The sequence below is a fragment of the Triticum aestivum genome, chromosome 1B (genome assembly GCF_018294505.1).
Source record: "Triticum aestivum cultivar Chinese Spring chromosome 1B, IWGSC CS RefSeq v2.1, whole genome shotgun sequence".
In the NCBI taxonomy this organism is placed as follows: Eukaryota; Viridiplantae; Streptophyta; class Magnoliopsida; order Poales; family Poaceae; genus Triticum; species Triticum aestivum.
This window is the reverse complement of record NC_057795.1, coordinates 663,969,503-663,996,879: the sequence shown is the minus strand read 5'-3', so window position 1 is coordinate 663,996,879 and position 27,377 is coordinate 663,969,503. Positions and strand designations below refer to the sequence as shown.

Sequence of the window (27,377 nt, the reverse complement as noted above, 5' to 3'; positions counted from 1 at the left end):
ACTTATATTCTATCTATGTTGTTGTGTATTAAAAATATATGAGTTGAACTATGTCTCTATCTTGATTAGGCAACATAAACTAGAATGATATGGACAATACAGTGACCATAGTACATAGATATATGTTTGTTCCATGTTGTTATCTTGTCCACCTTACTACTGAACCGGTTTACCAAAATGAGTTTCGTATACTACAAGCTAAACCTATGATGTGTCTACTTGTTTCTCTTGTAGTATGCACACAGAATATTGGAGAAGAGCACCCCACTATGCAATGGTAGAGAAAGTAATGCAGATAAGGTTCAAGATAGTGAGACAACCATATTGGTCTCCAAGAAAGGTGATAAAAATGATCTTGTAGACAGTGAGAAAACCCCACAGTCATGCGTTGATGTAGTGTTTGAGTTACTGGTCAGTACCGCTGGCACAAGCTCTTCGAACTTGCTGCCTGAATCACTTCGACTTCTTCAGTATTAGCTACAAGATGAAAGGCATCAGTCAGTTGTGCTGCGGCAAGAAGCCGAAGGACTGAGGAAGTCCCTGCAGAAATCAGATGTGTACTTTCTTGTGCAACAGCAAGCGTTGGAGGATTTAAGCGCCAAACAAGAGAAAGTTAATAAGCTTGCTAAGCATCTTGCCAGCATATAAATGCCGTAGACACATTGGTCCTTCTACGGGCCGTATCATCAATGGGCCTTATATGGGTCATATGATCGATCGGCCAAACATGGGCCAATAACAGACCGCATTATGGCCGTAAACGGGCTAGAGTTGGAATCGTCCGTTCATGGGCCGACCATAACGGGCCATCGTTAATAGGTTGTATTTGATGACGCTTGGCAAGATCTTTCAAATAGGAAGCTTTAAGTTGAGCATGAGACTGGGTGAGTTCGATGAGCTCACTCTTAATGACCCTAGAGCCATTTTCGAGGTGCTCAAAGTCCTCAAGGAGTCTAGCATGAGCAACTTTAAGCTTAGCATTTCTAGTTTTGAAATCATTGGCCACCTCAAGAGCTATATCATGAGATTCCCTCAGTCTATATAATTCTAGAGCAAAAGTCTCCTGAAGAGATTCAGAGGTGGTTTGTTCATGTTCAAGAGCTTGAGATAGCTCCGCGATCTTATTTGCGTAATCACGCTCATGAGATTCCATTTTCTCAATGGTGACCTCATGCTCCTCTAGATGATATTCCAACTCCTCAATGTATTTCTTACCTTCAATGGCAATGGACATTATTTCCATGAAGTTGGAACGAGCAATTTTATTTTTATGAAGAGCTTTAAAAATCATTTCCCCCTTGGTTTTTAAGGAGGCAACATTATCATTCTCTTCATCATTATCCTCATCGTCATTATCCTCATCATCATTAGCATTAATATCATTATCAAGAGACATATTGGGGTTCAAGGTAGGAGATACCTTTGAAGCCTTGGCCATAAGGCAAAATGCAATAGATGATAATGTAGAATCCCTTGAAGCACCACACCATTAAAAACCACATCTTGTTCCATGGAGTGTTGGGTTTCCTCTACATTGTTAGCACAACAATTCGAGGAAATAGATGCATTTTTATCATGGCAACAAGACATAGCAAGCATATCATCATGAGATTTAGTCAAGCAATTTCTACATGATATGCAAGGACTATCAACACAAGCATGTGAAACATTTGGAGTGCTCGAAGTGTTAAATCCCAAAGAAGGAGCATTGCAATAAGATAGTGATGAAAGATCATCCACAATAAGCATACTCTCATCATTGCAATGACCAACTGAAAGGATCGAGATGGACCTAGAGGGGGGGTGAATAGGTACAATTACTAATTTTAATTATTACTAAGCAATTTTAGGCAATAATGCGGAAAATGAAAGTGAGCCTAACAATTGCAAGTATGATACTAATGAGCTCAGCAAGATAATCAAGTGGCACAAATATATGAGTAAGTAAGCACAAGATGAGATAAGTAAGTGCTAAGAGACAAGTAACCACAAGTAGAGAGATAGGGTTAGGAATAACCGTAACTCCGAGAGACGAGGATGTAAGCCGATGTTCACTTCCTTGGAGGGAAGCTACGTCACCGTTTAGAGAGGTGGATGTTACCACGAAGGCACACCAACGCCACGAAGGCTCACCATATTCTCTCTTTGAGACAACACCACGGAGGCGTTTCTCAACCACTAGTGGTAGACCTTGGGGTGGTCTCCAAACCCTCACAAACTTTTCCGAGGGTAATCACAAAGGTCGATTCCTCTCCGGATGACTCCTACCGCCTAGGAGTCTCCAACCTCCAAGAGTAACAAGATCGATGGGGAAATGCTCAAGACTTGCTGAAATCACAAATTCCTTTGGTGCAAAGAAGGGGAAGGAGTGGATCTATCACTTGATCGGACAACTTCTCTCAAGTGCTCTCAAATCCCTTGGGGATCTAAGGTTTGGTGTGAAGGAATGAGAGTGAGAGTGTAATGTGTGCTAGGATTTGTTCATGGTGTTACCTATCCCGTGGGGAAAGAAAGGCTATATATAGTGTTGGTGAAAAGCTAGTCATTTGGCCACTTATGGCACAGGAGCTGCCGGACGTCCGGTGGGTACCGGACGACCGGTGACATAGATCGGACCGGACGTCCAGCTGGGTAACCGGTCGTCCGCTCGCTGGAGTATAAATCTGACCGTGAACACAGCACAGGTAGTGGACGTCCGGAGAGTAGCGGCCGACCGCTGACCGGACGTCCGGTGAGACCGGAAATCCGTTAATATGTGTTCTATTTGGATGTAACGGACGTCCCGAGAAACCAGAAGTCCGTTAATAAGTGTTCTGTTGAGATGTACCGGACGTCCGGTGTGCACCGGAAGTCCGGTCAGTTGTGAAGGCTAGTGCAGCAGGTTCACAAACACAAAATAGACCGTGCACACATGATGAAAACTAAAAGATGATAGAAGAAGTGTTTTGTGTATTTTGAGCAAGTCTTTCACGTTACCCAACGGTCACCTCTTAATAGTGCGGGATCCCTATACTCAAGAACAAATTGAAAAAAGGGGCCAAGGCCATTTGTCTTGTATTCTCCGCTCTTGAGTAATATATACCTCTTTGCTTGTAGTCATGATCCACACACATAGCACTTGAAACATAATCCTGAGATATACTTGATAACATGATTAGTTCCAAAAATGCATGTTGTCATCAACATCAAAATAAGATTAAGGGCATGATTGCACGTTCAATCTCCCCCTTTTTGGTAGTTGATGACAACATACATGCACTTTTTTTGAATAGCCTTTGACTATCGAAAGAAGTAAAAACATTTAGTATCGAAGAATATGATGTGGAGCTCCCCCTCATTATGTGCAATAACTAAAGATAAGCATGAGAGGGGCTCCCCCTTAATATGATACCAGCACCACCGAGACTCAAACACCAAAACTCAATACCCAAGAGAATCAACTCATTCAACACTCATAGCATATAACATAGATAACAGGTAGGCTACTAACATAGCATGAGTTTGATAATCATCACATTACATAAATAGGTGCCTATGGTACATAAATAAGTGCCTACTCCCCCTTGGCAGCAAATAACCAAAAAGGAGGAATCAGAGCAGCATTAAAGAGCATCATCATCATCACTGTCACGAGCACCACTACCACCAGCCTCATCAAGAAAGTCAGCCCACTCGGGACCCGAAGGAAAACCGAAATCAGAAGGTGGAGCATCAGGAAGACGTTCATCGTCACTTACATCGAAAACTCCGGAGTCTCGCAGACGAGCCTTCAGAGCATTCTTGGAAGTGACCAAGCGTGTGACAACGGTGTGGTTTTGGGTGCAATGAAAGGTAAACATCTTCATCATAGCAGAGTGAGCCTTCCCAAGAAAGCGAGAGATGCGACCAAAAGGTGCGGAGCTGGAAGAAGTAGACGGAGTGGCGGAAGAAGGAACACTAGCCGGGGTACGACGAGCAGGAGCAACAGAGTCCTTGGGAACCCAATCAGCCGCCATGTGAGATGGAAGATCCACCGTTCATGCAAGTGAGTGCGGGCAATGGGAAACGGAGCAGCACTCTTGATAAATGCCTGAAGAAAGGGGGCATGAGGAAAGGCTCGCTTGTGTTGAAAACAAGCCAGGCGGATCTCATGCCACAGAAAATGAGGGATATTTATCTTCCCTTTGGGAGACGCATAGAGGCGATGCATGAGATCAATGCAGTAGCTGTTACATGACCCCTTGTCACCCATCTTGGGATAAATGGTGCGAATAACACACTGAAAAATGATGTAGAAGGGTGAGCGCCAAATTGAAACTTGATTCAGGCCCTTTTGTTTCTCCTCATTAGACATTTCACTGATGGGTTTGAGAAGATCCATACAGACCTCTATGCCCTTGGGCCTATGGTTAGGGTCATCCTTATGGATTTTGAACCCTGTGTCAGGAAAACCAAGTGCAGCAACAAATTGAGCATAGGATGTCGTGAGCACGGTGTCGGAGGTCATCCAAGTGACAGTTTTATCGGGACCAAAGTAACAAGTGGCATAGAATTGATGAATTGCAGCATGGTTATAATCATGCTGGAATTCAAATGGTGCATCAAGATTCGAGGACTCAATGAGTTCAATAGCACCCGGATATTTCGCCGGATGAGTGCGGATATGCTCTAAGTCGATGCACCAATGGAGCGATAAACCTTTAGGAATGACTATAGTGGTGAAAATGTTGGCTTGGACATTTGTGTGAAAACGAGCATTCTGTGAATCGCTAAGAACAGTGAATTGATCTACATCACGACGAAGCTTAAGGTAAGAAGCGATGGGAACCTTATTGAACTGTTTGATGGTGCGACCGTGAGAGAGTGGAGGTTCAAGTGAGATGCGACGGACAGCACCTTGAGGTTGAACCGGAGGAGAAGTAGGCTTGAATGTGGACCGACGAGTTCCAGGCTTGGGGGTAGTGGTGCGAACAGCAACATAAGCGGGTTCCTCCATTTCTTCCAATTCATCCTCGTAGTCAGATTCTTCCGACGAAGAGGCGCTAGTGGAGCTGTGAGGGTGAGCGGCACGCTTTCAAGGCCGAGCGTGCTCCTATGGATCATCGGACCCACCACGACGAGACGGACGAGAGCCCCCATCGTTGACCTGCTTGCGAGCAAAGCGCTTTGTCCTTGGCATGGCTACCTAGCAAAGGAGGAGACTCCAACACTTAACAATCGCCATAGATCAAGAAGGTTAGAGCAATGGGGGGAAGGAGAATAGCAGTTGCTACCTCGGGAGGTTGAGAGGAGGATGCGACGGGGAAGAAATCTTCCCCCGATGCCTGCCGGGTCGAGAGAAGGGGGCGGCCAGAGGCCCGACGACCACCGAAAGGGCCCACCGGGCTCCCGGCGTCGAGGGGCCCAGCCCGTGAAGACAGCAAGGAGAGAGAGCGGCGGCGGCAGCGACGGCGGCGGTGGTGGCGGTGGCGGCGGCGGGAGTGGAGATGAGTTAGGTTTAGGAATGACCGGACCGCACACCTCAGTATATATATACGCGGGCGAAAAATGTACCGGACATCCGGTGTGAACCGGACATCCGGGGCCTGAGTGGAGTAGCAGACGACCGGCAACAACGGACGACCGACGCGTTTAGATAGAGCAATAAATAACGGAAGTCCGGTTACAGCGGACGACCGGTGCAAGAGCACCAGAGAGGATTTGACGGACGTTCGATATTGACGGACGTCCGGCGGCAGATTTTTTTTTTGTTTGTTTGTTTTATTATTATTATTCCGAGAAAGATTAGAGTGCCATAGTTGGTGCTAATGACAATGATGGAGAGATGATAAGTGACATAGGTAGTAAGGATGCAATGACACCCTGGGTGAAACACTGAGTTTCCTAAGTCAACACTAATAAACTCACATACTGCTCACAGGTTGTTCTAATGACAATGCGGTGGCAGATGCCACCATGTATGCATATACGTGACATGACACTGCAAAGATTTGAACTTTGGGTCCATACTCACTACGCCATCATTGAAAGCACCATAGTTAGAGTAACATGGTAGCTTTGAGAGTGGTTGTTCTTTTTATGCATTTCATAGGGAGAGAGAACGCATGAGTTGAGTGTCTCCCCCTAAGTATATGCCTACATAGAGACAGGACATTATGACAATGCATGCATGAGTACTAGTTTTCACATAATGTTGTCAAGCTCCAAGATACCAAGTTCACGCCTAAGTCGACAAAACCTTGCTTCATCCAATGGTTTGGTGAAAATATCGGCCAGTTGTAAATCTGTACCAATGTGATCAATGTGAATATCACCCTTCTCAACATGATCTCTCAGGAAGTGATACCTAATATCAATGTGCTTGGTGCGGAGATGATCCTTGGGGTTCTCAGCAATGTTGATGGCACTTTCATTATCACATAGAAGAGGCACATGTCTATAGGTGATACCGTAATCCTTCAAAGTTTGCCTCATCCATAATAACTGAGTTGCACAGCTGGCGGCCAATGTATTCAGCTTCTGCGGTAGAGAGGGCAATACAGTTTTGTTTCTTCGATGACCAACTTACCAAGGAGCGTCCAAGAAACTGACATGCACCGGAAGTGGACTTACGATCCACCTTGTCTCCGGCCCAATCCGCATCCGTGTACCCAATGAGATCAAACTTAGCATCCTTGGGATACCATAGACCCAACTTTGAGGTGTGAACAAGGTATCTAAGAATATGCTTAACCGCCTTATGATGACTTTCCCTAGGGGAAGCTTGAAATCTAGCACACATGCATACACTAAACATGATGTCTGGTCTAGATGCACAAAGATAAAGCAATGAACCAATCATAGAGCGGTATTTAGATGGGTCGAAGGGGATACTGTTTGTGTCTTCAGTGAGAGTTATTTTGGTTGGCATTGGTGTCTTACATGGACTAGCATCAGACATACCAAACTTCTCTAAGATATCCTTGAGGTATTTTGCTTGAGACAAGAAAATTCCTTCTTGAAATTGTTGAATTTGAAATCCGAGAAAGAACTTCAAATCCGCATTAAGTGACATTTCAAAATTCTTGGTCATTGAGTCCGCAAACTTCTTGCACAAATGAATGTTAGGAGAACCAAAAATGATATCATCTACATAGATTTGGCATAAGATCAAATCACCCTTATCCCTCTTAGTAAAAAGAGTAGGATCGATCACCCCTCTCACAAAACCATCATCGAGTAAAAACTTCTTAAGATGATCATACCAAGCACGAGGTGCTTGTTTGAGGCCATACAAAGCCTTATGAAGTTTATACACATAGTCTTTGTGATCGGGATCAACGAACCCAGGTGGTTGTGATACATATACTTCTTCTTGTAGAGGACCGTTAAGGAAAGCACTCTTCACATCCATTTGATGTAATGTAAAACCATTGAAAGCAGCATAAGCAAGTAAGATGTGAATGGATTCAAGACGGGCAACGGGGGCAAAGGTCTCACCAAAGTCCAAACCTTCAACTTGTGAGTACCCTTGTGCCACTAACCTTGCCTTGTTTCGGATGATGACACCATTTTCATCTTGCTTGTTCTTGAAAATACATTTTGTTCCAATGACATTGTGCTCGGTGGACGGCCTCTTGACTAGTGACCACACTTGGTTGCGTTCAAAACTGTTCAACTCTTCTTGCATACCAACAAGCCAATCGTTGTCCATCAAAGCCTCTTGTACCTTGAGTGGTTCAATACTAGACACAAACGAGAAGTGAGCACAAAAGTTTGTCAAATGTTTACGAGTGACTCTACCTTCCAAAATGCCGGTGAGGATTTTGTCAACATCAACACGACCGGCCACTCGAGGCATGATGGAGGTGAGGGTTTCACGAGGTTCAACTTCATGTCCATCATCCACATCTTCAACATATGGATCATTCACGTGAGGAGGAAGATCTTCTTGTTCATGTTGCATTTGTTGAGGTTCGTCATCCATGATTGGACTTTCTTGTTCTTTCTCTTGATGATGATCTTGTTCTTGATGGTTATCATTTAGTGAGACTTGATCAACCTCATCAACTTGGGCTAAGGATATAGGTTGAACAATAGGAACTTGTGTTGGTATGGATGTTGAAGTAGTTTGATGATGCGTGAGACCTCCATCTTCTTCTTCATCATCATGAGGTTCTTGTTCCATAGGAAGAAGTGCACCAACACCCATGTTCAAAATGTCTTGATAAGAATCTTCTTCACCTACATCACTTAGATCAACTTGCTCCCCATGGGAGCCATTAAATTCATCAAACACCACGTCACAAGTTTCTATAACACATCCATTGGATTTGTTGTGGACTCTATAGGCGTGAGAGTTTGATCCATAACCAACAAATATACCCTCAATAGTTTTGGATTGAAATTTTCCTAACCGTTCTCTTTTGTTGAGAATGAAACATTTGCACCCAAATACACGAAAGTACTTGACATTTGGCTTGTTACCAGTTAGAAGCTCATATGGAGTCTTTTCCAATATAGTGCGGAGGAAGAGTCGGTTTGATGCATGGCATGCGGTATTGACAGCTTCAGCCCAAAAACTATGTGGTGACTTGTATTCATCCAACATGGACCTTGCCAATTCTACAAGTGTACGGTTCTTCCGTTCGGCTACACCATTTTGCTGAGGAGTGTATGGAGATGAATATTGATGCTCAATCCCTTCATCACTAAGAAATTCTTCCAAGGTATAGTTCTTGAACTCAGACCCATTGTCACTCCTTATTGCTCGGATTTCTCTGTCAAACTTGCGTTGAGCTTGCTTGGCAAAATCGATGAAGGTGATCTTCGTTTCGTCCTTGGACTTGAGGAAGAACACCCATGTATATCTTGAGTAATCATCAACAATGACAATCCCATACTTTTTCCCACCAAGACTATCCCATGAAGGAGGCCCAAAAAGATCCACATGAAGGAGCTCCAGGGGCCTTGAAGTAGATACTATGTTCTTGGGTGGGTGCTTTGATTGATGTTGCTTCCCGGCTATGCATGCACTACACACACGATCTTTCTCAAAAGAGACATTGGTTAGTCCAAGGATGTGATTTCCCTTTAAGAGATCTTGAAGATTTCTCATGCCGACATGGGCTAGCCAGCGATGCCATAGCCACCCCTTGTCAGCCTTGGCCATTAGACAAGTTGCATGGAATGTGCTCTCTTTCGAGAAATCAACCGTGTAAAGGTTGCCATCCAACTCTCCAACAAAGGCCACTTCGAGAGTATCTCTCTTAAAGACTTTCACATCCGTTAGTCCAAAGAGTGTATCATAACCAACAGAAGCCAATTGGCGAACAGAAAGCAAGTGATATTTAAGGGATTGGACAAGCATAACATTTGCAAGAGACATGTCATTGGTGATAGCCACCTTGCCCAACCCGAGTACCTGTCCTTTTGAACCTCCACCAAACATAATGCTCATGAATGGTTGAATAGCTTCCATGAAATCGTAGAGCAATTTGCTATCTCCGGTCATATGATTTGTACATCCACTATCAATCACCCATTTCACTCCACCGGAGAAGCTTACCTACACACAATTAGGACTTGGTTAGAGGCACCCATTTTGCAATGGGACCTCTCAAGTTAGTTACAAGGGTCTTAGGGACCCAAATAGCATAGAAACGGAATGCATTTCGAGGACCAACAAATTTTGCAAAGACTTCTCCATCCTTAGTCTTCCGAAGTACATAGGAAGGAGGCATGAACTCTTTAGGCTTGTTGAGAGTGGGCATGCCCCTTGTGGCCTTTCCACTCACAACCTTACCTTTCTCCTTGTGCCATTCTCTTACAAAAGTTTCGTTTAGAGGAGTTGTGCACTTTGGGAGGACGTCTTCTTCTTACTTGTGCTAGGGTCAAACCCAAGTCCCTCTTTGGCAAACACCTCATTGTGTTGACTCAAAATCTCATCAAGATTCTTTTGCCCTTGAGCACATGTCATGAGACCTTTCTCAATTTGAGCCTTGAGAAAACGATTTTCCTCAAGAATAGATGCTAGATCACTACTAGAGTTAGTAGCACAAGCATCAACATTTATAATAGGGGACGAGTAAGCCTTGGCTAAAGTTTCAAGATAAGTAAGTTTGAGCGTCTCAAAACTCTTTCTAAGAACGGTGAGCTCTCCTTCCTTAGTCTTGAGGGACACGGATAGAAGCTCACAATCCTTAGATAGAGAGGCATGAGACTTCACAAGCTTGCTTTTATCATTCATTAACTCGTCACAAGAGTCAATAGCCTTTTTCAAGGAGGCAAGATCATTAGTGTGAACATCAATGTTTGCACCAATTTTTAAGCATAGTTCATCATTTCGTGCTTTCTCATATTGGACTTTCCGCTCAAGGATTTCACACTTTTCCTTTTCCTCGGTGACGAGGGTTTCGAGTTCCTTAATGGTGATGGTGTGCTTACTCACCATCTCCATAAGCATACGAAACATAGTGAGTTTCTTTCCTTTGAGGGAGCACATGAACTTATTAAGTTTAGCAATCATAGGATCATCTAGATCATCATCCTCATAGCTATCCTCCGCATCAAGGTACTCATCACTAGGAGTAGAAGGTGTGAAAAGAGGAGGATTTGATCATGGAGTTACCTTGACCTTGTCAGAAGAGCTTTGGTCCTCTCCTTCTTCAACCATGGCCTTTGCCATTAGGCACTTGTGAGCGTTGCCCTTGTAATCTTTCATGTAGTTGTAGGTGACCACGTCACCACTCTTGTTTACTAACCTCAACGTGTTTTGAGAGTCTTGAGCAACTCCGGCAACACCACTAACATCATCCGGATCAGATTCTTCTTGAGCAACCATTGCCATTCCATCTCTCTTCTTGAGCTTGGAGTTCAAAGGATTTGGCAACTTCTTGGGAAAGGTCTTGGGAAACCTTGGTTTATCTTCTCTCTTCTCATAAGGGCACTCGTTGGAGAAGTGACTGGTTTCTTCACAGTTGTAGCATTTTCTCACTTTCTTCTTTTGAAATCTTCCCTTGAATTTTCCGGCACTAAACTTCTTGACAAAAAGAGCCATGTCTTCATACGAAGGGCCCTCGTCGGAGTCAATCTCATTACCATCTTCATCCTCATCATCTTCTTCTTCTTCTTCACTTTGCTCATCTTCACATACTTGTTTGGCCTTCAACGCAAGATTGATTTTTGATGATGGGGAACCATGCATGGCAAGATGTTTTGTGGCATTGGCCTTTGATTCTTCAAATAGTTGGAAGGTGGATATGATGTCATCTGTAGTCATTTCCTTGAAGGTATGGTGTTGTCTTATGTCCCACACCATTTGATGATGATATGGAGCAAGAGCATGAAGCAACTTATCCACAAGAAACCTCTTAGTCATATTGAATCCATCTTGAGTCTTGTCACACTCACATGACTCAACATCCGCAGTGAGAGTCATGAGACGCTCAAGGAGTTGATTGGGGGTTTCACCTTTTTCCATACAAAAATTTTGCAATTGCCCTTTGGCAATTTCATATTGAGCACTCCGGAGGGTAGAAGTGCCAGTCCTAGATCGTATAATACTTTCCCATAGTTCCTTGGCACTTTTGATGTGTATGAACGGTCTCCTTTGCTTTTCATCCATACCTCTCCTTATACACATGATTGCCGTGTCATTGAGGTTCTTGTCATATATTTCTCTTGGTGTGGGGTTCTTTGGATCAAGCACATGATAGCCATACTCTATAATCTCCAGCATCTCATCGTTTCCATGTCGAAGATGATCCTGCATAGCAACTTTCCACAATGCAAAATCGGCAGTAGCAGTAAGTAAAGGAGGTTTGCCTTGAGGGTTATATCTTGGTTTCTCAACCTGAGGTCTTGCGTAAAGCCAAGGAACACTGGTGTGTTCATTGCTAGGAGGTTGTTGACCAAGTGATGAAGTAGGCACTGTTGGGCTCGGACTCACACCACTTGAGTGTGGTGCAAGCACCGTGGACAACGTGGCTAATCTCAGTTGGACCAAGGCCTCAAGAGAAGCATCATGCTCCTCTTTTTGCTTGGCAAGGGCCCGTTCTAGATCCTGAGACGTAAAGGACTTGACTTCAGAAGAAGCCTCGCCTTTATCCTTAGGATCTACAACCAGGGGAGTCCCATCTGGGTTCATCTCGCTCTAGGGCGGTTAAGCCACAAGAATAGAGCACGAGGCTCTGATACCAATTGAAAGGATCGAGATGGACCTAGGGGGATGAATAGGTACAATTACTAATTTTAATTATTACTAAGCAATTTTAGGCAATAATGCGGAAAATGAAAGTGAGCCTAACAATTGCAAGTATGATACTAATGAGCTAAGCAAGATAATCAAGTGGCACAAATATATGAGTAAGTAAGCACAAGATGAGATAAGTAAGTGCTAAGAGACAAGTAACCACAAGTAGAGAGATAGGGTTAGGAATAACCGCAACTCTGAGAGACGAGGATGTAAGCCGATGTTCACTTCCTTGGAGTGAAGCTACGTCACCGTTTAGAGAGGTGGATGTTACCACGAAGGCACACCAACGCCACGAAGGTTCACCCTATTCTCTCTTTGAGACAACACCACGGAGGCATTTCTCAACCACTAGTGGTAGACCTTGGGGTGGTCTCCAAACCCTCACAAACTTTTCCAAGGGTAATCACAAAGGTTGATTCCTCTCCGGATGACTCCTACCGCCTAGGAGTCTCCAACCTCCAAGAGTAACAAGATCGATGGGGAAATGCTCAAGACTTGCTCAAATCACAAATTCCTTTGGTGCAAAGAAGGGGAAGGAGTGGATCTATCATTTGATCGAACAACTTCTCTCAAGTGCTCTCAAATCCCTTGGGGATCTAAGGTTTGGTGTGAAGGAATGAGAGTGAGAGTGTAATGTGTGCTAGGATTTGTTCAAGGTGTTACCTATCCCGTGGGGAAAGAAAGGCTATATATAGTGTTGGTGAAAAGCTAGCCGTTTGGCGGCACAGGAGCTGCAGGACGTCCGGAGGGTACCGGACGACCGGTGACATAGATCGGACCGGACGTCCGGCCGGGCAACCGGTCGTCCGCTCGCTGGAGTATAAATCTGACCGTGAACACAACACAGGTAGCAGACGTCCGGAGAGTAGCGGCCGACCGCTGAGCGAACGTCCGGTGAGACCGGAAATCCGTTAATATGTGTTCTGTTTGGATGTAACGGACGTCCGGAGAAACCGGAAGTCCGTTAATAAGTGTTCTGTCGAGATGTACCGGACGTCCGGTGTGCAGCGGAAGTCCGGTCAGTTGTGAAGGCTAGTGCAGCAGGTTCACAAACACAAAATAGACCGTGCACACATGATGAAAACTAAAAGATGATAGAAGAAGTGTTTTGTGTATTTTGAGCAAGTCTTTCACGTTACCCAACGGTCCCCTCTTAATAGTGCGGGATCCCTATACTCAAGAACAAATTTAAAAAAGGGGCCAAGGCCATTTGTCTTGTATTCTCCGCTCTTGAGTAATATATACCTCTTTGCTTGTAGTCATGATCCACACACATAGCACTTGAAACATAATCCTGAGATATACTTGATAACATGATTAGTTCCAAAAATGCATGTTGTCATCAACATCAAAATAAGATTAAGGGCATGATTGCACTTTCACCAACATTACTCGCCATATCATTACCTTGTGCCAAACCACATGTAGGTGAAGTAGAAGAAGTTGAGAAGACTATACGACCGGAGGTGGAGGGAGAACAATCATCCCCATAAATCTTGGACACGCCATATTTATCTTGAAGCTTCGTCCACAACTCATGAGCATCCCGGAACGACATTAGTTGAAATATAACTACATTGCTCAAAGCATCAAAAAGCACATTAGAGGCTTGAGCATTGAGATAAGAGTTTTTTTCATCCTCTAAAGATAATCTTTGGGGATCTTTTGGAGGAGAAAAACTCATATCTACAATTCGCTCTAAATTTGGGTCCATGACCCTAAAGAGATTAAGCATGTGTATTACCCAAACATCAAAATTTGTGCCATCGAAACTAAGAGTGTCAGAGAATCCTAATCCCTAGTCGACATCTTTACTCTTTAGACCGTAAAGCCTAATAAAGAGAGACGAGGCTCTGATACCAATTGAAAGACCGTGGATGTCGGTGAATAGGCGCTTTAAAATAATTATGGTTTAGGCTTGAACAAATGCGGAATAAACCTAGCGGTTAATTTGTCAAGCACAAAACCTACAACTAGGCTCACCTATGTGCACTAACAACTTATGCTAAGCAAAATAAACAACTAAGTGATAGCAAGATATATGACAATAAACAATATGGCTATCACAAAGTAAAATGCATAAGTAAAGGGCTCGCGTAAGAGATAACAGAGGCACACAGAGACGGGGTTAGGGTTTAGGATTATCAACACAAGCATGTGAGATTTAGTCAAGCAATTTCTACATGATATGCAAGGACTATCAACACAAGCATGTGAAACATTTGGAGTGCTCGAAGTGTTAAATCCCAAAGAAGGAGCATTGCAATAAGATAGTGATGAAAGATCGTCCACAATAAGCATACTCTCATCATTGCAATGACCAACATTACTCGCCATATCATTACCTTGTGCCAAACCACATATAGGTGAAGTAGAAGAAGTTGAGAAGACTATACGACCGGAGGTGGAGGGAGAACAATCATTCCCATAAATCTTGGACACACCATATTTATCTTGAAGCTTCGTCCACAACTCATGAGCATCCCGGAACGACATTAGTTAAAATATAACTACATTGCTCAAAGCATCAAAAAGCACATTAGAGGATTGAGCATTGAGATAAGAGTTTTTTTCATCCTCTAAAGATAATCTTTGGGGATCCTTTGGAGGAGAAAAACTCATATCTACAATTTGCTCTAAATTTGGGTCCATGACCCTAAAGAGATTAAGCATGCGTATTACCTAAACATCAAAATTTATGCCATCGAAACTAAGAGTGTCAGAGAATCCTAATCCCTAGTCGACATCTTTACTCTTTAAACCATAAAGCCTAATAAAGAGAGACGAGACTCTGATACCAATTGAAAGACCATGATATCGGTGAATAGGCGCTTTAAAATAATTATGATTTAGATTTGAACAAATGCGAAATAAACCTAGTGGTTAATTTGTCAAGCACAAAACCTACAACTGGGCTCACCTATGTGCACCAACAACTTATGCTAAGCAAGATAAACAACTAAGTGATAGCAAGATATATGACAAGAAACAATATGACTATCACAAAGTAAAATGCACAAGTAAAGGGCTCGGGTAAGAGATAACAGAGGCACACAGAGACGGGGTTAGGATTTAGGATTTAAGGTATGATACCATGTTGGAAACAAGTTTGACAATGCTACATAATGTATTGATCGGTGCAAAACGCACGTATATATGGAGTATAATGTGAGCCCCAACCTCAACTATACAAGGACTAGGAGATGGGCCGAGTTACACAATATACATGCACAACCCATATGTTCAACACACACCACCGCTGTTGCAGCCCCTTCATGCCGCCGCCCATAGCCCACGTATCCGCCGCCGCCGCACCACCATGCCCCGAGCCAACATAGCGCCACCGCCCGACCTTGAGGCCTGCGCCCGCCGAGCCGAGCGGAATGTCGAGGCGGCGGCGAGGGAAGGAAGGTAGGAGGAGGGGGAGCTCAAGGCAGCGCTAGGGTCATGAGGTTGTTTTTTTAGTCAAAACGTCTAATCATGTTCAGTCAAATGCCCTATTTACAAGGCCTTGTGATTCATATTATTTTTATATGATTTTTATAGTTGCAAGCTCTTGGAAAGATGTGTGAAACATTCCTATGCTTCCATCAAAAAAACACTTGGATCGATTCCTTTGTTTTGCACCCATAGGATTCGAATGGGCAAGGTATGGCAATCCGCCATCTTTCCTATTCCTATGAATAAAAGTAGCCTTGAGTCAGCTAAAGATCATGTTCACTGTTTTTCCAATACAAAATATCTGATCATATTCATGTGTTGTTAAGCTTCAGTTGCCAATGGTGTAACAATCTTGTGACCATGATCTGCTTGAAGTGTTCGCATTCAAGATCCGAATAGCCAAAAGTTAACAAACAGGAAAGAGATCTGGATTCCGAAGAAGAATGAGAAGGAGAAAATATGAAAAAAGAATAGACATAAAAATAGATCAATTTATCTTGGGGAAAATCAGAAACATCAGAGAGATTCCCATTATAGACGTAGTCTGTCATTAACCTGAAATTCAGGGTTCTGATGTCCCTGTCTTGCTATCATCATTTGCTTCCGTTGATCCCCAAACAAGAAATTTACTGCCAGCAAAGCATAGAGTAACCAAATCATGTGGTTCTTTAATTCTACAAAAAAATGTCAAAATACAATATCAAATTGGGTATGAGAAACATATACTGATAATAATGTTCTTAAGACTACTAGACTAGCTTCACGGATGGAAGCTGGAACATCCACCTCGGCTAATCTGAAGAGCAGAAGATTCACTCTCCGAGCAATGCAACACCTCCATTGCCATTGTAATCAGAAAAAAGGGCTGCCTGAATCGCTGATAGCTCCATCAAGTTGTCTAGGTGAATTTTCACAAAAGAAGATGCAAAAGAACCAGCAAAATTGTGACTCACTTCACGTACTCAACTGACCAAGCACTGATTGATAGGTCAAAAACGTCAAACAAAAGAATAGCAAATTGAATTGAAAAAGATAGATAATGTTCTTAAGACTACTAGGCAAGCTTCAGAGTGGGAAGCCAGAGCCTGCCCCTCAGCTAATCTAAAGAGCAGAAGATTTAATCTCTAATCAACACAACACCTCCATTCCACTGAATCATAACTTGTTCCATAATTTTCATGATTTTAAGACTGAAAAACATAATACAGGAGATATTTTGTTTAACCAAACTTAAATCAAATGACAGCAAACATTATTATCACAAGAAAAAACTGAGATCCATAAAGATGATTAATGAACATTCGCACGGGCAGGGCTGTCCATCCATAGGTCCCTTGGGTAGGCAACCCGCAACCAAAACACAAAGGAAACTAAATTTGTAAGAAACAGGTAGATCATCCTTAAGACACTGTAAAAGAAACCAAATTGTGTTCGAAACAGATAGAAAATGTTCTTAAGACGAGCGTCAGTGAGGGAAGCAAAGCCTCCCCCTCAGCTAATCTGAAGATCAGAAGATTTTAGATTTGACCGCTAGCATTCGACAGTACAATGTGTGCAGTTTTAAAAAAATACTGTATACATCAGGGCATTCCTACAGATGTGAAGGAGTGTATGCCAAGAAAAAATACCGCAAAAGAAGTACAACAAGAAGAAAGAATAATCATTTTGATTTGCAACACTACGATAAAAAATATGCAATTTTAACAATAACTCGCTTCCGCACTGAGCGCATCAGAAGAATGAAGTATTTAGTTTGATCATCAGACAGCTTTATCCAGTACAAAAAAAGATCTCGAAAAGAAATAGTCCCTCAACAGATTGGTATTTTTCCAGACAAGGTTGAAACTTAAAATTGCACAAGTGCTAAGCTTCAGTTGCAAATGATGTAAACTGATGCATCTTTGGATCAATCTTGCTGTATGTTTAATGTTGCAGCTGATTTGCTTTGCATATTGATCTGACCAAACAATGAGCAACCAAAAGATTATCAAATTAAGCAACACAACACCTCCATTGCCAATGTAATCGGACAAAGAGGCTGCCTACATCATTGCTCATTCAGTTATTACAACCGAGGATGTTAGAAAAGGGAGACAAGGATTATATCATCACTGCAGCAGTTACAGTCTAGCTGTGTTCATTTTCCCAAAAACTAGGAAGAGCCTTCATAGGCTGTACCAAACTGTAATGAAGAAATCATAAGAAAAATGTGAGTGGGCTCAGATACAAAAGAGATGTTCATATCACGACTGCCCACAAAGGGAAGTCTCATAATGAGCTGGGTAATAGTATCATCATTGCAAAAATAATCAAGGCCCCATGCCACGACTACTACAGGAACAAATTCAGTGGTCTCTCAAAGGGTTTTCTCAACAAAGACTTGTCAGTTGTTTGGTCACTCAAAGATCAAGTACAGTGGACTCTGCTAAAATCATGTAAATTGCTTTGTCAATCAGAATGCATAATATGTTCATCCGTTTGTTTTGGCAATGACGCTCTTGTGGTTGATAAACATAGGTGTTCTTCTGCACCAAGCTATGAGATAGAGCATCAGAACTTCAGAAGAACAAAAGAATTTAGTTTGATCATCACCGAACAAAACTAACTGAGCTTTCTGCAAGTTTAATCCTCCAAAGCACGTGCAATGCTGGCTTTCTTCCGCCAAATTAACAAGCTACAGACTCAGGAACTAAAATCTCTGAGAAATAAAAATATGTACGATGTTAGAAATGTGCCAGAAGACAGGTAACATGACGCGGTTTGACAGAGCGTCATGCTGTTTAATACTGGCCGGTGTTTCCATTCATCTATGCTTCCCTCTACGGGATGACCAAACTGTTATCAACAGGCCATCCTTCCAGTTGTGAAGCAACAAACACAAAAACAATTTTCCATCTCAAAGTACAAGCAGAGAAAACATGAAAAAAATAGCAAATCTTGCAGTGGCAAGAACAAATCAAGCATTTCCTCAGTTCAGGTCTCCAAATTGCTTCCGCACAGCGCCATGAGATAGCACATCAGAAGAATGAAAGTATTTAGTTTGATCATCATCGGACAGCTTTAAGCATTAAATCAAAATCTCAAAAGGAAATTGTCCCTCAGAACATTTGCACGGATGCATCAACAGATTGGTATTTTTTTCAGACAAGGCCGACATTTAAAATTCCACAAGTTTTGCTAAGCTTCAAATGATGTAAACAGATGTCATCTGTGGATCAATTTTAGCTGTATGCTAATGTGATTTGTTTCGCGTATTGAACTGACCAAACTCTGATCAACCAAAAGAATATCAAATTGAGCATTGCCATTGTAGGGCCCCATCTGCAAGCCTTTGGGTTAGTTTCATGTTCATTAACAGTTCACCATTTTTCCTATCCTATAAATAAAAGTAGATCCAGGTCAGTATGTTCATTGTTTTTAGATAAAAAATCTCTGTTCACTTTCATGTAAATGTTATTAAGCTTCAGTTGCCAATTGTGTAACTGCTTTATATATCGTTGGATCTATCTAGCTGTATGCACGATGAGGCCGACCATGGGCTGAGCATTGCCATCCAAGATCTGAATTGCAAGAGCATATTCCAAAGAAGACTGATTGAAAAGGAAAAAACAGATCAATTTAACTTGGGGAATCGAAAACATCAGAGAGATTCCCATTATAGACGTAATCTGTCATAACCCTGAAATTCAGGGTTCTGATGTCCCTGTCTTGCTATCATCATTTGTTTTCATGGATCACCAACCAATTATTGAATTACCATTTCACAAACAAAAAAGGTCAAAATTAAAATCGGGTATGAGAAACATACTTATAATAATGTTCTTAAGACTACTAGACCAGCTTTCAGGGAGGGAAGCAGGAGCCTCCCCCTCAGCTAATCTGAAGAGCAAAAGGTTTACTATCCGAGCAACGCAACACCTCCAATGCCACTGTAATGATAAAGAGGCTGCCTGAATCATCGCTCATCACAGAACTACAATGTTCGACAAAGTTTGTAACGAGGGCTATTAGATGTTCTTAAGACTACTAGACAAGCTTCAACGAGGGAAGCAGAGCCTCCCACTCAGCTAATCTGAAGAGCAGAAGATTTAATCTCCGAGCAACGCAACACCTCCATTGCCATTGTAATGGACAAAAGGGCTGCCTGAATCGTCGCTCGTTGGGTCTGATTTGCAAGACTGAAAATTAGAAACAAAAATTCATTGGCTATACATAAATCAAATGTCAGCAAAAGTTTCAACCTCACAAAAAATAAAGAGTTTGAAGCAAGATGATTGAAGAACAATTTGCTTTATAGTGTCCAAAGGCAAACTTGGTAGACACAGCACGGGAAGGGCTGTCCATCCATAGGTCCCTCGGATGGAAAACAGAAGGTTATGATAAAGATGTATCCATAGCAACAGATGTGACAGAACCAGGAATATCACACATCCACAAAATCCACGGTGTCTCCTCACTGTGCGAAGATTAAAAATTTGTTAGAGAGGCCTCAACGAGGGAGATTCAACACCTCTCTGCTGGGATCTTCGCCGAAAGAAAACGAAATTAACACGGAAAGAAAACCACAAAGGCTATGCTCAAGGGAGGACACTTGCAGTGGAGAGAAGCAGCTGTTGTTTACAGTGTCATATGGCACTTCCTATGGTCTGAGAATCTTCACAGGGATAATTTAAGTTGAACGAAATTAACAATGCAAAAACTACAGAAGACCTGAAGCTATTGGTTTTATGCCTCAGAAAGCCGCAAAAATATCGTCATTGGGTATCTGACGGTAATTCCAACATAAAGCTAATCATCATGGGATTCAATTGTATTATAGATCTAACTCAGAAGACAAGATAATAAAAAATGATGAAAACAAGATGTATCATCAGAATACAGATGACTTCTCATTCACAGAAAATTAAGCATCGTGTCAGAAGGTATCCTAAGATTGTTTCAATGTTTCAGAAAAAATAACACTGAAATCTGATGGATTCAGTTGCAAAGATGACATCAGATGGGCTGCTCAAGCTGCCCTCAGATCAAGTGTTGGATTATGCATCAATACTTCCTCACAATCCAAACAGATCTTGTAGATGTAAGAAGAAGCAACAAAGATTGTACAAAGATACAGAGTTGCTCAGTGGTGGCAATATTTAATAGGTTCAATTCTGCCAGCGATGTCATCAATGCATTTAGAAGAGGGAGCTTGTTATCCTCATTGCAACTACATCCTCCAATACAAGCAAAAATAAATAAACACGAAAAGAAGCATGGAAGTGAAGGATCCAGAGATAAGAACAATGAACAACAGTTTTAATAAAAACTCAAGTGTCAGATGGCTCGGTTCAGCAGGATAATTGGCATACAAATCAACTCCTGAGAGAAAACCTATGATTTGGTCTGTTGAGCTTGAATATTTACAAATCGTAACTGCCATCACCCTAGGAAAATAAGTAGAAAATAAAATCAAACCAATTGTTCAAAATTTCATGAGTCAGATTAGTATGCCAATCAGCACAGATCCACCAAAGCGGATCCTAAGACTGGGGCGACAAATATGAAATCATCACCCTCAAACTGGTTTGGAGAATCATTGCAAAGATCAAAGTATGTACTGTACTGTAGATGGTCAACCGACATTGCCGACAGTGCCGTTTAATAAAAGATTCCCCAAAAAATATGAAATTCCAATTATTACTCCTCAGTCATTTTTTTGTTATTCTATCACTTCTCTTTTTCTTGACTTGTCTAGGCACAATAATTTCATGAACAACTACTATGTGAGAGGTTCTGTGTCAGTAGAATGGCTTTCCAGTGTTCAATGGCATTAAGATTACAGTTCTGCACATACTTATATGGAGCTCCTTAAGAACTTAGCAATTGATAATCACACCTGAAAGATCATATTGAGTAATTGTCACATCACTGCTCCAAACTCAAGTAAATAAAACATTCTCCAAAATTATTCATCAAATCAAAATAACTTTACTGAGTAGAATATGGTTCCTCGTATGCATTTTTAACTGAAATTAAAGAGGAAAGCAAAAGTTAGCGAAGGACTGCTTTGTTAATGTAATCACAGTTTGGTCATCTGAGCTATGCGCTTGTCATAATCAGCCTACCCAAATACTACTAGTACAAAAACAATCAGATTTTGACCTCATTGCTAATTATGCTTTCCACATGAAGAGAATTGAGACATATGCTTGTCTATTAGTTTAGTTCATCTATAGGCCAAACAGCAAAAGTAATTAACATTTCAAACCAATTATATGCTTGAGTATGTACTAAGAGGACTCGGAATATGGGTGGTGATATAGCAGGATGGTCGGCAAGGCAAATAAATGCCAGTTACGACGAACGAGACCAAATATCAATCTTCACCGTCCTCGAAGGAATTCAGACATCTACATTTTATAACTTAGTAGCATAAAAATGTAAAATACAATAAAAAAACAGACTAAAGACTAAATTTTTTGATTCCTCTGAAAAAGGGTGAGGTTGAAAAGTCATCCGATAGGAGCGAAAGACCATTTTTGTTCAAGAAATCACAATTGCTCATATGAACTATGCACTTGTGATCATCATTCGACCTTGGCAAACCAACAAGTCAAGAGACAATAAAAAAATGACAGAAAAAGACAAGGAATCGAGGAATCATGGTGCCTCAGAAGGAAGGCAGTAGGTTATGTAATCATTAGTGATTTCATTGAGAAAGGTTCACACTAATCATCATCGGCATCACGCAACCAAGAACACGTCAAATAAAACTGCATATTAAGAAACGAGCAAGATCATTGGCCTCATAGAGAAGATTAGATCGTTCCACATGAAGAAAATTCAGACATATGCTTGTCTATAATTTAGTTTAATCCTCGGCCACTAATAAACCAAACCAAAACAAAAATGTTAGGGGAAATAAACAGAAAGCAAAATTAAGAATCCAATGTGAAAGAAAAATACCTCTAGACGTTGCAAACTCAGATCCATCGAGAAAACAGTGGGCAGACATGGGACAGTGCTCCCTGAATGAAACCAACAAAACACAACAACATTTAACAAGATTAAAGCATCAAAGAAGAGAAGGCGGAATAAATAGATCAAGAAATGAAGTCAACAAAGTAAAATAGAATAAAGATAAATTGGGGATTTCATAAGGCTCAGACATCCAAGGAAGGAATTAGCAGCATTAGCTCTCAAGCCTGGCAGGGCGAAAGCTCTTAGGCGGCAACTGCGAATGTTTTGAGAAACAAGCCTTTAATTTATCATCATTGCCATAACACATCATCAAATAATCAAATCATATTGATCACAACTGATTAACTACTCATAACAAAAAAATCATCACAATAACAGGCACTATGGACCGGCCAAATACAAAGCTAACAAGATTAAAGAGAATCTCTCGGAGACCCGCTTAAAATCACGCACACAGCTGAACCAAACCAGCTGCAAATGGAACCACAAAGGCTATGCTCAAAGGAGGACATTTGAAGTGGAGAGAAGCAGCTGTTGTCAGCACTTCCTATGGTCTGAGAATCTTCACAGGGATAATTTAAGATGAACGAAATTAACAATGCAAAAACTACAAGACCTGAAGCGATTGGTTTTATGCCTCAGAAAGCCGCAAAAATATCGTCATTGGGTATCTGACGGTAATTCCAACATAAAGCTAATCACCATGGGCTTCAATTGCATTATATAGATCTAACTTAGAAGACAAGATGGTAAAAAATGATGAAAACAAGATGTATCAGAATATAAATGACTTCTTATTCACAGAAAATTAAGCACTCTCTCAGAAGGTGTCCTAAGATTGTTTCTATGTTTCAGAAAATATAACACTGAACTCTGACGGATTAAGTTGCAAAGATGACATCATATGGGTGGCTTAAGCTGCCCTCAGATCAAGTGTTGGATTATGCATCAATACTCCCCGAGATCCAAACAGATCTTGTAGAAGTAAGAAGCAACAAAGATTGTACGAAGAAACAGAGTTGCTTAGTGGTGGCAAGATTTAATTGGTTCAATTCTGCCAGCAATGCCATCAGGGGCGGAGACAGCCCAGTGGGCCGCCCCAGGACGCCTTTGTACACTGTAGCAGATGTCTACAGTAACTACTACAATATACACTGCGTATGGGCCTCACAACCCAGGCCTGGGCCCTGGGGGCCTGGATCCGCCCCTGAATGCCATCGATGCTTTCAGAAGAGGGGGCTTGTTATCCTCATGGCAACTACTTCCTCCAATACAAGCAAAAATAAATAAACACAAAAAGTAGCATGGAAGTGAAGGATCCAGAGATAAGAACATTGAGCAGCAGTTTTAAGAACTCTGTCAGATGGCTCGGTTAAGCGGGATAATCGGCATACAAATCAACTACTAGGAGAAAACCTGTGATTTGGTCTGTTGAGCTTGAAGTTTGCAAATCGTCACTGCCATCACCCAAGGAAAATTAGAAAAGAAAATCAACCCAACTGTCAAAATTTTCATCTGCTGAGTCAGATTCAGAAGTATGTCAATCAGCAAAGATCCGCTAGGGGGATCTAAGACTGGGGCGACAAATATGTAATCATCATCCTCAAACTGGTTTAGAGAATTATTGCAAACATCGAAGTATCTATTGTAGATGGTCTACCAATTCAAAAACAGCTAACTATGCTAGTGCCACCTAATCAATTCTGTCATTTCTCTATTATCCCAACAAGTCTCTTTTTCTTGAGATGACAATAAGTTCATGAACAAGTACTATGTGAGGTTCTGCCTAATGTGTAGTAGAACGGGAGTTCTGTACACAAAGCTAGGTAAGAACATAGCAATTAAACAAACCGGAAAGATATTGAGTGATTGCCTCGCCACTGCTCCAAATTCGAGTAAATAAAACATTCTCCAAAATTATTCCTCAAATCGAAATAGCTTTACTGAGTAGGTATGGTTTCTCGTATGAAATTTTAACTGAAATTAAACAGGGAAGCTAAATTTCATCAGCTACAAGCTCAAGACTACTTTGTTGATGTAATTACAGTTTGGTCATCTGTGACTATAAACATTTGATAGTCAGCCTACCTCAGACACGTTATACTGGTACAAAAACAATCAGATTTTCACCTCATTGCTAATTATGCTTTCCACATGAAGATAATTGAGACATATGCTTGTCCATTATGTCAAATAAGCAGGATTGTCGGCAAGGCAAATACTGTATCAATCTTCACCATCCTTTACAACAAATTCAGACATGAGGTTGCAAAACATAACAAGCAAAATAACACACAAATTGTTTGAGAGGGAAGGGTGTAGGGTCGTCAGATAGGAGCGAAAGACTATTTTTGTTCAAGTAATCACGATTTGATCATATGAACTATGCACTTGTGATCATCATTCGACCTTGGCAAACCAATAGCGCCAGAGACAAACAAGAACAAAACTGGCGAAAAAGGACGAGGGAACCAGGAATCGTGGCGCCTCGGAAGGAAGGCAGTAGGTTATGTAATCATTAGTGATTTCATTGAGAAAGGTTCACACTAATCATCATCGGCACCACGCAACCACGGAACGCATCTAATAAAACTGCAGATCAAGAAACGAGCAAGATCGCTGGCCTCATAGAGAAGATTAGATCGTTCCACATGAAGAGAATTCAGACATATGCTTGTCTATATAATTCATTTTAATCCTCGGCCACCGATAAGCAAAAAAAAAAAACAAATCAAGAACAGAAAAAACAAGAAAGAACAGATCAGGTATTTGTAATCCGATGCACAGTTACGACGAACGAGACCGAATATCGATCCCCCACCGTGCTCAAACCCAGATGGGAACAGAAATCCCCCGGGAAGGAGGAACGGAAAAGAGGTTCAGAAACCAGACAGATCGAGATCGAGATCTGCAGCTGAGATGGGAGGTGGCGGCGTGGGGAAGAAAGCCTGTGATTATATAGAGGGGCTCCCGTTAGGGCAGATTACAGGGGCGCCCGGCCGACTCGTGCCGTTGGATGCGTTCGGTGTAGTAATCTGCTCGGCCCGTGAGCCCAGAACTAACGGGGCCGACGAACCCATCGCCTCGTTGCTTTGTTTTCAGCCCCCCTAAAAAAAACTTTGTTTTCAGCCCTAAGAAAAACATTACTTTGCCCCTAGAAAAACTATTTATTTTTGAAATTTGTATGTACATATGTATGTATGTATCAGCGCAGTTCATAAGGAGATAAAAATACGGAATTCATAAATATCTGACGTCATATTTTAACAAATTCAGCGCAGACATTGTTTGTACCATTGGATCAAGTAGCATGAATCTTAGAACAACTGTGGCCGCCATGTCAGACGAACAAATCGTTCGCTACTCGGCCTCTCCGCTTCCCCACTTGTCGTCCATCTGATGCTGGATCTCGCCGAGATGACGCCGCAGCCCACCGCTATGCATTCGTCGCTCCATGACATGGTGGTGACGACCGCAAGCCCGCCTCCATCTCCCGTTGGATCCGACGCTAAGCACGACTGCAGCAGCCTCGAAGGTGCTCGCCTCGCTGGGTAGAACGAGTCGAAGGAGGAGGCCGACGATGCTCGAGACCTCAGCTCGAGCTCGACCACCACGGAGGCACGCTGAACAAGGCCCGGCGTTTTTGATCCATTCCCTGCAGGTAGCATCCTGATCAATCCCTTATTTTTTTTTCCAGTCATTATCTTCAAAATTGTCGTGTCTTAGGCCCAATATAGGCACAACAAAAATTTGTTAAGTATCACTTTTTAATTCTTTGTGTAACTTATCAATAAAGGCATGGCAACTAAAAAGCATATGTTGCTGTGACGGCAACTTTTTTTTTGAACATCAAAACAGACACAAGCACTCATATACACGCGCATACATTCATCCATATGAAGCACACATGCACACTCTACCCCTATGAGCACCTCCGAAAGACTGAGCTGGCATATCATCTTGAGATTTACGAAGTCACCGTAGGCGCCTCGTCGTCGACGGGAACGTCTCCTCCCACTGAATGTGCATCACCGGAAATCCTGAAATAAATTCAAAAATAAATGCGAGCACCAGGATTTGAACCTTGGTGGGCTGGGGATACCACAGTCCTACTTGTTATGTTTTTGTCATATGTATTCGAATAATTGTTGCAATCAAAACCGACCAAAACTAGGCGTTCTTGCCATGTGCATCTTAGTTTGTGTTATACATTGTTTTGCCGTATCATTTGCAAACAAATGTGACATTTTTTTCCTGAAATAGTTAGTTCGGTTTTTTCCCCATGGCTTTAAGTAATAGCAAATGCTACCACGGGCTTTTTCTTCATATGATATGGCAATTTTAAGAAGGATGATATGGCAAATTTCAGAAATTATATTTTGTTCTGAAAAGTGAGATTTTTTTAGTTAAAATTGTATTATTTTTGTCACATGGCAATTTTCCTTCAAATGGCATGGCAAATTTGAGAACAGTTTTGTCTACTTACCAATTTGCCATGTGTCCTATATGCTCAAATCCCAAAAACTACGTATACAACATTTGTTCCAAGTTTTGTCATGTACCAAGGCAAAATGCTACTATGCATCGGATTTTTTGGCACAACATGATGGCGATTTTTTGCATGCCCATGTATTTTTTTTCATTTTTTTAATCACAACATTTCATCGTACATAGGATGCACATTCATTTGAGCATTCCATGCCAAAAACATGTTTGTGATTCCAAAATTACAAGTAGGCTCCAACTTTTTTTGTTATTA

The 27,377-nt window shown here is 41.8% G+C and overlaps 1 long non-coding RNA gene, 24 other non-coding genes and 3 pseudogenes across 25 annotated transcripts; all 28 read right to left on the bottom strand.

Moving 5' to 3' along the window:
* Window positions 1-15,279: 15,279 nt before the first annotated feature.
* Window positions 15,280-25,563, bottom strand: LOC123146321 (uncharacterized). The gene is made up of 2 exons (XR_006472699.1): window positions 16,442-25,563; window positions 15,280-16,329 (listed from the first exon to the last, which is right to left on the bottom strand). It is a non-coding gene; the product is annotated as an uncharacterized lncRNA (long non-coding RNA).
* Window positions 16,166-16,259, bottom strand: LOC123151835 (small nucleolar RNA R44/J54/Z268 family). Its single transcript, XR_006475892.1, has one exon. It is a non-coding gene; the product is annotated as a small nucleolar RNA R44/J54/Z268 family (small nucleolar RNA).
* On the bottom strand, window positions 16,389-16,526 carry LOC123152215 (small nucleolar RNA snoR77). Its single transcript, XR_006476072.1, has one exon. It is a non-coding gene; the product is annotated as a small nucleolar RNA snoR77 (small nucleolar RNA).
* LOC123152267 (uncharacterized) lies at window positions 16,694-16,797 on the bottom strand (annotated as a pseudogene).
* Window positions 17,870-17,958, bottom strand: LOC123150850 (small nucleolar RNA SNORD29). Its single transcript, XR_006475379.1, has one exon. It is a non-coding gene; the product is annotated as a small nucleolar RNA SNORD29 (small nucleolar RNA).
* LOC123152504 (small nucleolar RNA snoR137) lies at window positions 18,383-18,528 on the bottom strand. The gene has a single exon (XR_006476218.1). It is a non-coding gene; the product is annotated as a small nucleolar RNA snoR137 (small nucleolar RNA).
* LOC123151069 (uncharacterized) lies at window positions 18,618-18,713 on the bottom strand (annotated as a pseudogene).
* On the bottom strand, window positions 19,290-19,383 carry LOC123151821 (small nucleolar RNA R44/J54/Z268 family). The gene has a single exon (XR_006475875.1). It is a non-coding gene; the product is annotated as a small nucleolar RNA R44/J54/Z268 family (small nucleolar RNA).
* Window positions 19,471-19,607, bottom strand: LOC123152231 (small nucleolar RNA snoR77). The gene has a single exon (XR_006476077.1). It is a non-coding gene; the product is annotated as a small nucleolar RNA snoR77 (small nucleolar RNA).
* Window positions 19,666-19,801, bottom strand: LOC123152200 (small nucleolar RNA snoR77). The gene has a single exon (XR_006476065.1). It is a non-coding gene; the product is annotated as a small nucleolar RNA snoR77 (small nucleolar RNA).
* On the bottom strand, window positions 20,140-20,321 carry LOC123151718 (small nucleolar RNA Z112). The gene has a single exon (XR_006475784.1). It is a non-coding gene; the product is annotated as a small nucleolar RNA Z112 (small nucleolar RNA).
* On the bottom strand, window positions 20,380-20,460 carry LOC123152117 (small nucleolar RNA snoR77Y). The gene has a single exon (XR_006476032.1). It is a non-coding gene; the product is annotated as a small nucleolar RNA snoR77Y (small nucleolar RNA).
* Window positions 20,519-20,618, bottom strand: LOC123151815 (small nucleolar RNA snoR31/Z110/Z27). Its single transcript, XR_006475857.1, has one exon. It is a non-coding gene; the product is annotated as a small nucleolar RNA snoR31/Z110/Z27 (small nucleolar RNA).
* LOC123152414 (small nucleolar RNA snoR31) lies at window positions 20,627-20,719 on the bottom strand. The gene has a single exon (XR_006476185.1). It is a non-coding gene; the product is annotated as a small nucleolar RNA snoR31 (small nucleolar RNA).
* Window positions 20,774-20,869, bottom strand: LOC123150781 (small nucleolar RNA R30/Z108). The gene has a single exon (XR_006475346.1). It is a non-coding gene; the product is annotated as a small nucleolar RNA R30/Z108 (small nucleolar RNA).
* On the bottom strand, window positions 20,975-21,078 carry LOC123152049 (small nucleolar RNA Z107/R87). The gene has a single exon (XR_006476001.1). It is a non-coding gene; the product is annotated as a small nucleolar RNA Z107/R87 (small nucleolar RNA).
* LOC123152367 (small nucleolar RNA U31b) lies at window positions 21,132-21,214 on the bottom strand. Its single transcript, XR_006476140.1, has one exon. It is a non-coding gene; the product is annotated as a small nucleolar RNA U31b (small nucleolar RNA).
* Window positions 21,934-22,029, bottom strand: LOC123151623 (small nucleolar RNA Z43). Its single transcript, XR_006475748.1, has one exon. It is a non-coding gene; the product is annotated as a small nucleolar RNA Z43 (small nucleolar RNA).
* LOC123151269 (small nucleolar RNA snR60/Z15/Z230/Z193/J17) lies at window positions 22,145-22,237 on the bottom strand. The gene has a single exon (XR_006475599.1). It is a non-coding gene; the product is annotated as a small nucleolar RNA snR60/Z15/Z230/Z193/J17 (small nucleolar RNA).
* Window positions 22,304-22,381, bottom strand: LOC123152124 (small nucleolar RNA U83). The gene has a single exon (XR_006476036.1). It is a non-coding gene; the product is annotated as a small nucleolar RNA U83 (small nucleolar RNA).
* On the bottom strand, window positions 22,797-22,917 carry LOC123150647 (small nucleolar RNA SNORD14). The gene has a single exon (XR_006475272.1). It is a non-coding gene; the product is annotated as a small nucleolar RNA SNORD14 (small nucleolar RNA).
* LOC123151711 (uncharacterized) lies at window positions 23,041-23,192 on the bottom strand (annotated as a pseudogene).
* On the bottom strand, window positions 23,249-23,329 carry LOC123152101 (small nucleolar RNA snoR77Y). Its single transcript, XR_006476029.1, has one exon. It is a non-coding gene; the product is annotated as a small nucleolar RNA snoR77Y (small nucleolar RNA).
* LOC123152435 (small nucleolar RNA snoR31) lies at window positions 23,495-23,586 on the bottom strand. Its single transcript, XR_006476195.1, has one exon. It is a non-coding gene; the product is annotated as a small nucleolar RNA snoR31 (small nucleolar RNA).
* On the bottom strand, window positions 23,981-24,083 carry LOC123152059 (small nucleolar RNA Z107/R87). Its single transcript, XR_006476010.1, has one exon. It is a non-coding gene; the product is annotated as a small nucleolar RNA Z107/R87 (small nucleolar RNA).
* LOC123152379 (small nucleolar RNA U31b) lies at window positions 24,139-24,223 on the bottom strand. Its single transcript, XR_006476155.1, has one exon. It is a non-coding gene; the product is annotated as a small nucleolar RNA U31b (small nucleolar RNA).
* On the bottom strand, window positions 24,938-25,031 carry LOC123151253 (small nucleolar RNA snR60/Z15/Z230/Z193/J17). Its single transcript, XR_006475578.1, has one exon. It is a non-coding gene; the product is annotated as a small nucleolar RNA snR60/Z15/Z230/Z193/J17 (small nucleolar RNA).
* On the bottom strand, window positions 25,103-25,180 carry LOC123152138 (small nucleolar RNA U83). The gene has a single exon (XR_006476041.1). It is a non-coding gene; the product is annotated as a small nucleolar RNA U83 (small nucleolar RNA).
* Window positions 25,564-27,377: the final 1,814 nt, after the last annotated feature.